This window comes from Plectrocnemia conspersa, unplaced genomic scaffold, assembly GCF_051122295.1.
Source record: "Plectrocnemia conspersa isolate PC_06_02 unplaced genomic scaffold, ASM5112229v1 ptg000006l, whole genome shotgun sequence".
Lineage (NCBI taxonomy): Eukaryota > Metazoa > Arthropoda > Insecta > Trichoptera > Polycentropodidae > Plectrocnemia > Plectrocnemia conspersa.
Genome location: NW_028277170.1, coordinates 7128745 through 7142029, shown reverse-complemented (window position 1 = coordinate 7142029; position 13285 = coordinate 7128745). Strand labels below are relative to the sequence as shown.

The window sequence follows — 13285 nt, the reverse complement described above, 5'->3', positions numbered from 1 at the left end:
CCGCCACCATCCCGTCGCATCCATGGAGTCAGTTCAAAATGGCAATAGTATTTACATGTTTTGAGACTTTACCACTTTTTGTTCACAATGTTTTTTTAAGCAAAATTTTAAAAAAATCTAAAGAAAAAATATTTAAATAATAAACTTTAAATTGCCAACGTTCGCAAAAATTTAATTGCACGTTTTTTATTTATGAAGAAGTTAATACAAATCCACATTATTTATATTATATATAAAATCCCTTTTAAATTAAACATATTTTTCTTAAGTTATAAAAATATTTTTTTTAAAACATGATGATTTTTTTTACATATTTTTATAATTATTTTACAATTTGAATCGATAAAATTAATTGCGTAGTTCGTTAATTGTCAAGCGCGACATAACTGGGATTTCCCATAAATGGAAAATTTACGTAAATATGGCAACATTTTTTTCAACTGTCAAGCGCACCCCGCGAAGTTTAGTGAAATTAAATAAACAGTGAAATATGTTATCATCACGTCATTTTTCTCACAAAGTGTTAATTGAAGAAGATTCAAAATGTTATAGCATTGGAATTATAGATAATTAAACAAAACTTAAATTTTGAGTGTGCCAGAAGTGTTATATATCACGGTTATTCTAACAAAATTACTATTGACTTTCTAGGATCAAATATTAAAAGTCAAGCAGCAGTGATTTGGCAACTAAAGATATACATACCAAAGTTAATTAATCATATTACAATAGTAGTAATAATGAAAAATCTCATATTAGTGTAAACAAAAAGTTACATTTTACCCACTATATAGTATAGTTTACAGTCAATTTTCAGAAGGAATGAAAGATCTAATAACGTTTACTTATGGCAAACAATTAAAATATGACTTACTGTGATAACTTATCAGTCGAAGAAGAGATGGCAAACTAAGTGTTTAATCCTCTACGGTAACTTCCGTTAATTTTGTTCTTCAGTTATTGTTTAAATTTAATTTATGGATTATATTAGTATTAATAACGTGTTCAATGTTTAACTCTTGATAAAAATATTATTGTTTTTAATTATTTTTCAGAAGCAATTTGATGATCTATATGGCGACAACATAGAATTGATATATGTATACAAACAAAAAGTCAATCATCTCACTGTCAGCAAGTATTATCCTTTTATAAAGAACATACTACATACGTTGGATGTGACTGAATATCGTGAATTTGGCTGTTCCGAAAGAAAAATGATTGCACAGAACAAAAATTGAAAAAAAACCATGACGTAGATACATATTTTGCCACATCGGAATTAAAAAGAACCCACTCTTAGCTATTTTGCCTATCGATTATTCCAGGTATACAATCATATATTTATAATCATTTTAAAATGTCGTCTATTAGATAACATCCAAGAAGCTACACATTTATAAGCTGTCCGTTGGCTGATATATTGCGAGTCGTCGTACGGAACAGAACTATCAAGGTTAATTTTTTTGTTGCAATAATGGTTTTAATTTATTTTGTTTACATACCTTTGTGTATACAACAACTCACTACCCTAAATATTACCACTATATTGCACAAAAAACTTAAAAATCAAAAAGTCATGAGCCAGCCCATGACTGATGTTTTTGGACAATTATAAAATGAATTTAAAAATTCATACATTTGCATCCTCACCAATTTATTATGTCAAATCATTATCAGTTTTCTGTGTAAATGTGTGATTAGACTTTAATTATTGTACATAATACATCATTTTTATTGCTCTTATTTTTCAGAAGCCATGAGCGAGCAGTAAGATGATTACGCAGAAATGGAACCAAACTTCTTCAGCTAAATAACCGCCTGCATCATAATCATTGTCATGTGATTGTCGTAAACCGGTTTTTGTCCGGTTTCTTCCCAACCCAGGTGAGTCCCGTCAACTGATGCCAGTCATTTAGGATTAGCAGCTTCACGCACTTCACGTCAGGATGTTATTTTTGTATGTATCAATAGTTTTGTCCCACAGGATGGGGCGAGATTCTACTAATGTATATTTCTTGTGTGAGCTTCAGTATAATTCCATACACCACGGTACCCGGCGCCTGACAATTGGTGTAGCTACATACGTGCCGGATGGAATCCGAGCCGGCGGCGTATGGTGGGAGTGGTATATGGGGTAGTACTTACCGTTTCAGACGTGCAGGATGAATCCATCCGAAGCTGACGGCTGGATTGTCGCCAGCCGAGCTCACTACAACTGTCCAGCACCGGGTACTGGGTTGAGTGTAGTGTATGGAATTATACTGAAACTCGTGCACGAACTTGGCCAGCAGTCAGCCGTTGACAGTGATTGTGGTATCTTGTAATAAAATTATTAAATATATTCCAAGTGTTTATGGAATGGCGGAAGAAATAGATCTCGAAATTATAATTATATTAGTAGAATCTCGCCCCGTCCTGTGGAACAATACTAATGACATATACAAAAATAAAATCCTGACGCGAAATGTGTGGAAGGACTTATGTGAAGCTGTTAATCTTAAATGACTGGCATCAGTTGATGGGCTTTAGGCCGAGTTGGGAAGAAACCGGCGACGTGTGAAGCCCGATGCTGAGCGTATCCATCCGGCACGTGTATAGCTACACTAAGGACGATATTCAAAGACTGGTAAAGGAACATGGCCATGAGTTGACTACCGAAGATCTAATAAATCTGCAACGCGAGCAACAGCACGAGGCTAGAGAACAGATCTCGTTTGAGGAGGATGAGAAAGAGTCTGAGAAACACCTAATTATTATGGGATATTTGTAAAATGTAGAGAACAATGCAAAATATCGTAGAAAAACATTATCCGAATAGGCTGTAACAAATTTTAACCATGAATCTTTTCAATGACAATGCAATGTCACTTCAAAAGGTGGATAGGGTCCTAGTTCCACGACAATTTAAATATTAAAAAATAAAAATATATACGTGTATTTTGTATTAATCATTTTTACATTAATATTTTTGGGTTTTGGAACTAATTATTTTTAGTTTATTAATTCTTATGGGAAAATTTGGTTTGATATATGAGTGTTTTAAAATATAAGCACGTTCCCGAAATGAATTAAGCTCGTAAATCAAAGTTTTAAAAGTAAATAATGTATCTATAGTTTATATTATGAACATATACTTGAACTATTTATAAACTCAAAATATAATTTAAAGAAATTTGTAATTATTTCACTTTCTATAATAATTTTGTATTGCAGATTAATTATACATAATATTAAGATCCTTTAATATATGTATGAGCTTAAGGATGCTGAGTTCCATCGTCAACCCTGAACCAACCCTGGTAATGGATATTGTGTATCGGGAAAACATGTTGAGAGAGAAGGTTCCTACATTTCAGAGATCAATGCATCCCAACTATGAAATGTGTGTATATAGTATAAAGCTACAGGTGATGCAGAAAATCAAGGGTGTGAGAGAAACGAGCCAATGGCAGCAATCAGAGGAGGAGTTTTTCATCATAGAGCAGACAGCATTTCCAGCTCTCCGTCATAAATGCAACTCTATACCATAGTATGCACCTACAATAAACGAAATGGGAATGAGTGAGTGTACGTACTAGGCGGTCGTTATGGCAACTGTAACAGCCGTAGAGGGATTGCAGAAGTTGTTCAGAGATATTTTTTCGTAAAATAAATATAATAAACGCATGTTAGTAATACACACCACCTTGTAATTTTGTGATAATTTATTTAAAAAATTAACACAAATCTTTATACAGAAAGTATTGTGAATTAAATTATTATTATTTTTTAATTGTGTAATCTATTAAAAACGATTAAAACTACACATGCTAGAATAAAACATATATAAAGTCATTGTGCATTTAAGAGAATAATTATTTTATTTAAGGCATCTAGTCGTTTATACATTTTAAGATAAAATAAAATTGTTTTCAGACAAAAGTGTATTTAGTTATCTTTTGCATCGGCTAATTATGATAATTAAAAATCATAAACAATAAAAATTCAGAATTATCTTTAGAGAGTACTTCTGGTAACATCACTTCGAAAAAAACAGCACTTAAGCTATATACAAATAAAGAAAAATAAGAGTTTGAACATGCAAACCGACTCTTTAACGGCAATATTAGAGTATTGGACAAATCCCCAATAAGCACAGCTATTCAACTTTTTATCATCTGTAGGACAGTGCTGATTTATCTTCATTCAGTTACTTACAGTTAATAGACACATTGTGGTCTACCCATAGTTGTATATAATCTAATTGTTTCAGTGAATATTGTTTTTTTTATGTATTTTGTTATTTATTATATTTTTCTGTTCAGGGTTCATCAGCATAAGGCTGTTATACCCTGTATGTGTAAATTTTTAAATAAATAAATTATTTAGGTATTCGAAGAAAAAACATATGCCAATTATATTATTGTACACTAACCATTAGCTAATAAAGGATGGCACATAGGGCGCAAAGTCAAGTGAAAAACTTATTTCACAGTAATTATTAACACATACGAAGAAATCTAGCAAAGAAATTCAAATGCATCACTAAGAAAGAGCAACTAGAATAATATGCTTTAACCTATATTCTACAAATTGTATAATGATAGGCATTTTCAAAAGGTACTACAAACCTATCAACCGAAAAATGATAAAGGAACCAATAAACTGTAATGCGCTATTGATAAGAATATTAAATTAAATGATAATGACTCAATTTCAACAATAAAGATTTATAAAAAGGATTCGACTTGTTACCGATAACGATATCACATTGGGCGTGAAAAATTACGATAGAGCGAATACGAAACAACTAATCATAAATAACTAAATACCGTACTCCAATTGCTGATATATTATATAATTAAATCTTCGTTGTGTTTTTCTACTATTAATAAATTTGTAAGCTTGCTTAATTTTCCTCATCCTAGTATCAACATTTTTAACAAATTATACAATTATTCCTAGTATTATATTTCTTATTTGTGATGTTTTACATGTGTTTTTCACATTTGTCAATTTGATCAAATAAATACATATGCAGAAGTTGTAAATTTCCTGATTGCTGTTTGTTTGAATTCTGACAAGTTAATTTAGTTTGAAATGTATTTTACAGTTGTTTGCAGCAAATTAAAAAGGGGAGCAATGCGTGAGAGTAATTTTCTGTGAAAGCAATGTTTATGGGCGTAATGATCCTGGAAGTATTAGTAACCGAATCCTAGAATACCATTCACGAAAGTCATTCCCATTATTTTAATCAAAATTAGTAAAATATTTAAATTAATTTCATTCAAACAACCTGAAAATTTAACACTAGTAGGATATAACACATTTATTATAGCATAGTGGGGGGAAAATATGCAGAAAGTCCCAGACAACGCAAATGTTAGAATTAATAAGACAGCACGAGCTTGAGGGTCGAGAGGTCATTATAAAGCAAAATCACTTACTGTGTGATATCTTAATACACCTACATAATGCATTATCATATATGCGGAAAATTTATGGGCGTGGACAGTTTGGCCATTTAATGCACGCATTGGGAAAACAACCAGACAAGGAGGTAACGGGTTACCACTGTAAATGCATCCCTGCACTAAGTATGTGCGTATATACGGTACGCGAAATGAAAATAATGTGATACATTGGACTAGGGATGGTGGATCTTTGACGCGCGTATCAAAAATTATAATTTAACACATTGTGAATTTTCCAAATAAAATATTTGTTGCTATTTAGCACACCTCTTATATAAACATTTTTTTTAAGCTTATCCGCCATAATTTCGATCCGTCGAACAACAATATGAACACCTTTAATAAATTCACCTGGCTTCACCAAATGACTTTTTTACTAGTTACCGCACTTACGTGGGATATGCCGTGGTGGTATGGATGCCTAGATAACTCAAAAGACATATTTTACACCACTCAATGGAATATCCGGTGATGGTTTCTTATGAAGGGCCATTATTTATAAAATCTTGGATTATTTATAAATTGTTTCATACTATTTGTTCCTTTGAGATTCATGCAATCGTAAAACTCACATGAGCTTCAACATCACTTTGTAACTATGAGATTTACCAGCAATATTGAATGTGAAGTTTGGCGCAAAGAGAACTCTGTGTTTTTATATACGATGTTCGCTAACTACCCCAAACGTTGGAAACTGATGTGGTGGTATGTATATGTGGATTAATATTTTTTAATTCCTCCCGCGACTCGGAGGAAGAATGGCAATCTGGCCTTAGACTAGAAAAGGTTGCATATGCCTAATTTAGACCTATAGATGTGTAAGAATAAATAAAACATAATGAATCCATCCAAAAAATCTAGTTGCATCGTCAAAATATATTACATGTTAAATACATATGTATTTATAATGCACAAGATAAATTAGGTATAGGGTATGTGCATCAATACCCCGGACTACTCAGTGGTTCGTATTAGGAAGACAGCATGAGCTTAGGGGTTGAGAGGTCATCATTAAGGCAAAATCACAATAACAGATAATAACTCGCCAATAACAGATGGATGCTAGACGCGAGCATTAGGAAAACAGAACGAGTCAAGGATGTAACGGGTTGCAAATTCACATAACGCATACGTTAGAGCGTCTTGTCACATCACACGGAACGACGTCTCGCGTCTCTTTCTAGCGTCTTGGTGACGTCTTTCGAATGATCGTCCAAGCGGTCTTGGAATTGTCGGCATATTCCTTCATCCATTGATCCAGGTGCTCAGCATTTAATAAATAAGCTCGATAAGTATTATTTTCGAGCTGAATGTATTGTCAAGAAGCGGAAAAAGCGTTCATATTTGCGATGAGCAAAAATGCGCGCGAGCAAGATGCGTGTTAAGACGCTGCATCCCCACCCCCGCGGTCACAGCGGCGTATGAAGCGACGCCTGTGTGCATTTGTGGAACTGGCGTCGGCATCGTCGTGAAACGTCATCATGACGTCACCAAGATGCCCTAAACTAGGACCACCAACACCACCTCTATCTAGGTGGAGTTGATATAACGTAGCACAAAACTGTACTAGAAATCGAAATCGAATCTTAAAGCAATAATGCGTCAAGATTATTATAAAAAATACTGTAAAATTTACAATATTTGGCAAAATATCCTTTTTATCTTTAACTAGTTTTGAATATCGCCTCAGTATTTCCAGATATTATAATTTAAATGATAAAAGTAGACAAAATTTTGTGGTTTTTAAGAAAAATAATCACTAAAATCGAATAATAAAATGTTTCGAAATCAAATAATTAAACTTATATAACAGCTTAACAAGCATTACAAATTTTTTAAACATTGCTCAATGAAAAGATCAAATCTCTTAAAAAGATTTACCAAACTCCAATTGACAATTATACATTAATTCTAGTGAAAGACAAAAATGTAATTTCTTACTACAAAACCCGATACCTTGGAAATATGAAAATACTATTATTCCCTAATTATATTTGAAATTAAAACCATATTTGGACATATACTAAAATATTTAGTAATTTATTAAAACCGTTTTTAAAAAATAATTAAATTTTTCATAAAATTCATTACATTAAAAGGTTCGTTCAGGTCGTTGAATCGCATTAAACACATATGAGAAATTTGATTTCCTATGATGTACTAAATGCCCTTGCTACACTATCGATCCGCAAAGTGTATAAAATAAATCAAATTGAAAATTATATTAAAAAAATATTAAATTGTAAATGCTTATATAAAACGATTAATATAACTTAATAATTAATTATGCAAAAATACTTTTATGTACATTGAATTGTAATTATTACGAATATTACGATTTTCGCGATAAATAAATATTCGCATCGATCCATACTATATAAAACATAATTCTCACTATAAAAATAAAAACATACAGAAAGTATAATTGAAAATAAAATAAATGTTCTAGTTAAAATAATAAAAATATATTTTTTAATAATTTCCAACATTAACATTAATAAAGTTGTTTTGCCAAACTAAAGAGTTCGTTCAAATGAAAATTCAATGCGTATTTGCATTATATTAATCACTATTACATTAAAACATTAGTAAAAATGAATGATAAATATTTAATAATCACTAAATTCGATCACCAAGACATAAAATAAATTAAAAAACAATTGTGTATATATGGGATTAGAACCCAGGCTATACGTGCACCACTCGTCAGGTGCTCGGGAGCAAAATTACTATAACGCAATATATGAACCACTTATTTGACAAGAATTTCGGGTCAGTGCGGTGTAGTGGATAAGGCGTCGGCCGAATCAATTGCGGACGCCGAGACACTCGTTATGAATTCTCGATGTAGGATGATCCCGGTCCTACTCGGCTGACCTTTTTTTTTTTTTTAATTGTTATTTTTTTTCATATAAAATTATTAATGCAACATGATAATTAATTTTGCAAGAATACTTTTATATTCTATTCATATTACTGGTTTATAACGATTGTGTTTTATTTATTAATTACCGTACTTGGCTATACTCTTAAAATCCTTTTAAGGAGCACAATAATAATGAAAGACGATCTCGGGGATAATCTCGAACTTTCCACCCAATATAAAAATACAGGAAGGTATTTTAATTTAAACATTGGTTTGAAACTATGCTATTTTTCTCGTCCTTGTTAAATTTAAATTATTAAAATACCGAAAAAGAGAAATAAATATTACGTAAAAAAGTAAAGAGGTCATAAAATGTATATAATAGAAATAATATTAAAAAAAAAAATAAAGTCACGATCACTTTCTCTTATTGGGATACTATTTAAATGCTACGGCGCAGGGTTGCATTTATATTGCTATTTGGTTATCCACCCCTGAGCTTGTTCTGTTCCCTTAATACCGCTTTAGTTGCACGAGCAAGAACTGAGCTCGTCCCTCATTCCATTAATGTATTGATTGACCACGAAAAATGCATATCACGTTATATCATGTATGTACATATACGCATTTATGTGCATCTGCGTATAGTATATTCAGTTGTAATTGTATAAATATTGTAGACCACAATTTATTATACTCAGAGACGGCCATTTTACACTTAACAGCGTAAAGTTTCATACCCCACCTCCAATGCGCTTTCTGCATATATATGCTACGGCGCAGGGATGCATTTTAATTTCTATTCGGTTATCCATCCCAAGCTCGATCTGTTCCCTTAATACATTCACTTCAGTTGCCCGGGCTAGAACTGAGGTCGTCACTCACACCACTGATGATTGACAATGAAAAATACATAACACGTTAATTCTTATTTGTACATAACCGCATATACTACGTATGTGCATCTGACCTTTTGTTTTAATATAATACATTAAGTTAATTGAGATAGAACTTAGCTCATCTCTCATAAGACTTACACTTGCAAGATTAATTGTTACTAATTCAATCTTTAGATACACTGTCGTTTTTCCAAATTATAATTATTAAACAATATATAGTGGTGTTCTATTTTTTTTAAACAGATGATTTTTTAGTATAGTGTAGTTAACGGATTTTATGATTTTCGCGTGATTATATTATGCTATATAATTGTGCAGTAATTGATTATAATTTATATTTTAATTATTAAAATCAACATTTCTATAATTTGCTTATTTGGTATTTTGACATTATTATCTCACACGAGTTTATCATAAAATTTTCAATTATTTATTAATTTTAATTTTATTTGACATATGACAGCTCTCTCTCGAATCATTGCCATATTTATACATACAAATTAATATTTAAATACATATATTTTTTGCAGCTCAGCTGATCTCTTTTAAATTAAGTTGTCATAGGTCTAATTAAAATTATACCTATAAATAAACCTAAATAATGTGTTCACTTTTCCAGATCAAAACAAAGCGGTCATATGTCAAATAAAATTAATGTTTTATAACCGAAATGGAGAAAAGTTATATTCATAAACAAATTATCTTGAACTATAAAATTGAAAATTATGTGTACTAAAATTTGTTATATGTTTTATATAATTGATAATATGTAAACTCTTATCAAATAAACAGGGAAAAGGTTTTTTTATCAACATACAAATAAACTAGAATTTTCGGACATACCTTAAATGTACATTGTTTTAATTATAATATTTTTATTACCCTATTTTTAAAAATGTACTAATACTTTTCAAAACTAGTAATAAAAATCATAAATAAAACAATGATTTTATTAAATTTAAGAATTACTTTTCATCCTAAAAAGGTCATTAAAAATACCAAAATCGTACAAGGGCGTAGATTCTCTAATACGTTTGACGCGCCGAGTATCCCTGCACCCAATGACGTTACGCGCGCTGCTGTCCGACCTTCTATCTAGGTGGTGATGGTATTAAAAAAAATATTTTAGGTTTTATGACTATGCAGTTGTAGCGTAAAGTGTTGTAAATTGTTTTTACCGATACCTCAGCTAAAAATATAAACCAAAACAATTGTGTATTTGAAAGGCATTTTAAAGTTCAGTCAGTTCTTGGCGAACCGTTTAGCTCTAGAGTGAAAAGGATTCACCCAAATACATCTTCGAAGAATATAGATTTAAATTCTTCGCAAGAATCAGAAGGAGTAGAAGATCGTTTATTGTTAGAAAAAAATCTATTCAAGAAGAATAACAAAATGCTATTTTGTCAATAGCCGAAGGAAATAAGGGAAAAGCAAAAAAGGGAAGGAAAAAAGAGAACATAAAAAGAGAATTCAAAAAAGTTGATATCTATTAAAAGCGACATTGATATCTATTAAAAGCGCGTCGATAACAGATAATTTAGAAACCTTATTCAACGCGTTGATGACAATAAGACCAACATCAATAGCAACGGAAAGGGTTTTTTCCACAACGGGAATAATAAAAACAAAACTTCGCAGTAATATTAAATTCAAGACATTTAACGCATTATTGCTTTTAAAAAATATATTTTTAAAGTTAAAATAATATAAAAATTAACAAAAGTCTTTTATTTATGTATTTATATGTGCACGAATTTGAATAATAGCTATTTTGGTACATTTGGTAAATACTCGAGAGTACTCGAGTACTGGAGTATTTTAAAATTTTAATATTCGATACTCGAGTAATTGATGGTTCGAGTAATTGGAGATTGTTGACATGTATGCAAAGATTGAAAGTGAACGTTTGTTATGTATTCGCTTAAATCAGATAAAAACCAACTTCTGAAGAATACTGCATACACGTGCGGGATGCAATAAACAATGATTGCAATGTAAATGATTTTGGGAGAATTACTATATTACAAGCAACATATACTAATGCACAAGATGCAATGTCATATGTTCGTCAATATGTTGTTCCAGATTTGTTCATTACATTCACGTGTAATCCGACATGGACTGAGATCAATGAACATCTATTGTATTGTATTTGTGGCATTCCAGTCCAGTCACAAAACGCACACAACTACTATAAAAAAAATGTATTAGTATAACACGTAAGTAAAATAATCCATTTGTTTCAAATAAACCTCTTTATGGAATGCGTAAAATATTGTTAAGAATACAGAAGAATGTGTTAATACATATATTTTTTTTCAAAATCGAATAACACCAGTGCAGTTGGCATAACCCAGCTGTTAGCATTAGAAAGACAGCACCAGCTTGAGGGTCAAGGGGTCGTCATAAAGCAAAAATAGAAAATACAACGACAGCAAAGTTTACTGTGTAATATCCACCTCAATACACTGTTGAATGTATGCGGAAAATTTATGTGCGGGGGCAGATGGAATTTAAACGAATACACTGGGAAAACAGGAACAGACAAGGAGGTAAAGTCCAAAGAGTCCCGCTCAAATGGGGACGTCTGGCAACCTTGGAGACGGCGAGTGACGCCGGCCCGGCGACGTCACCAAGACGCTAGACAGAGACGAGTGAATGTTAGAAAGAGACGCGAGATGTGACGTCGCGGTCTCGCCCTAAAGCGTGCATATTGTGAATTCACTAACGGGTAACTCACTTTTTGTTTATTTTTCTTCAATTAACAAACTTATTTTTCTAGATCTGCTTAAAATTATTTAATCCCAAATATACAATAATAGAAAAATAATGAATTTAATTCATTAAGCCGAAAATTTAGAATTACAAAAACTAAAAGTAACGAGGAAAATGATTCATTAATTTGAGAGAGAAAAATTAAAAGTGTCCAATGATCTCACCGGAAAACATCCCGATAAATAAAAACGTGTCAAAAAAAACAACGTGATTGTAAAAGTCCCAGGATATGAATTTATTTTGCGTAAAAAGAGTACTCTACGCTTCTTTTGTATTCGCTGGTTGAAACACTTATTCCATTATATAATAATACAGAAATTAATGACATTTAGTATAATTAACGAACGCAAAGTAGTGACAAAAAGAATGGACACTTATAAAAAATCACCCGTTGCAATGTGCAGCAAAATTCTGGGCAACTCAGTGGTTCATATTAGGAAAACAGCACGAGCTTTAGGGTTAGGAGGTCATCATAAAGGCAAAATCACACGATACAACGAAAGCAAAGTTTACTATGTGATATCTACCTTACTGCATCTATAAAATGCATTATCAAATATACATATACGCGGAAAATTTATGGGCGTGGACAGTTTCGTCAATAACAGATGGATATTAACCGCGAGCATTAGGAAAACAGAACGAGTCAAGAATGTAACGGGTTACCACGATAAATGCATCCCTATAAAGCATACAGGACGCGCAATGAAAATAATGTGATACATAGGACCAGGGATGGTGAACCTATGACGCAGGTACCAACGATTATAATTCTACAAATGTTTAGAACAAACGAATTTATTTACAAATAAAATAGTTGTTTGAATTGAATTATAAATCACATATATTTGAAAAAGTAACTTGAAAAAAGAACGTTTTACATATCTATATGATACCTACTGATATGAGGGATTATACTAAAACGACCCGGACATCTTAAACGCACCTATCGAGAAATCATAATTAGATAAGTGGTCGACAGTCTCCCAACATCAATACAGTGAACTATGCAGCAAAACATATATGCACTTTCATATACATATATACTTTTGCCTTACCTTAATGCTGAAAATTAGGAGTGTGAGGGAGATGAGCCAATAGCAGCAGATAATTCACACGTGGGTGTTGATAAAATAAAATCAGAGCAGTCACCATATAGAAAGAGGACCTAGGAATGAGGGCAATTGATACGTATTTGGCGGTCGTCATGGCAACTTCAACGGCCGGAGAGGAATCGCAGAAGTTGATCAAAGATAGATTAACGTAAAATAAACATAATAAACTCATAT

General features: G+C 31.8%; 1 long non-coding RNA gene across 1 annotated transcript; it reads left to right on the top strand.

The window, feature by feature from the left end:
- Positions 1–483: 483 nt before the first annotated feature.
- Positions 484–3079, top strand: LOC148234133 (uncharacterized). The gene is made up of 3 exons (XR_015810054.1): positions 484–930; positions 1056–1328; positions 1755–3079. It is a non-coding gene; the product is annotated as an uncharacterized LOC148234133 (long non-coding RNA).
- The last annotated feature ends 10206 nt before the right edge of the window (positions 3080–13285 follow it).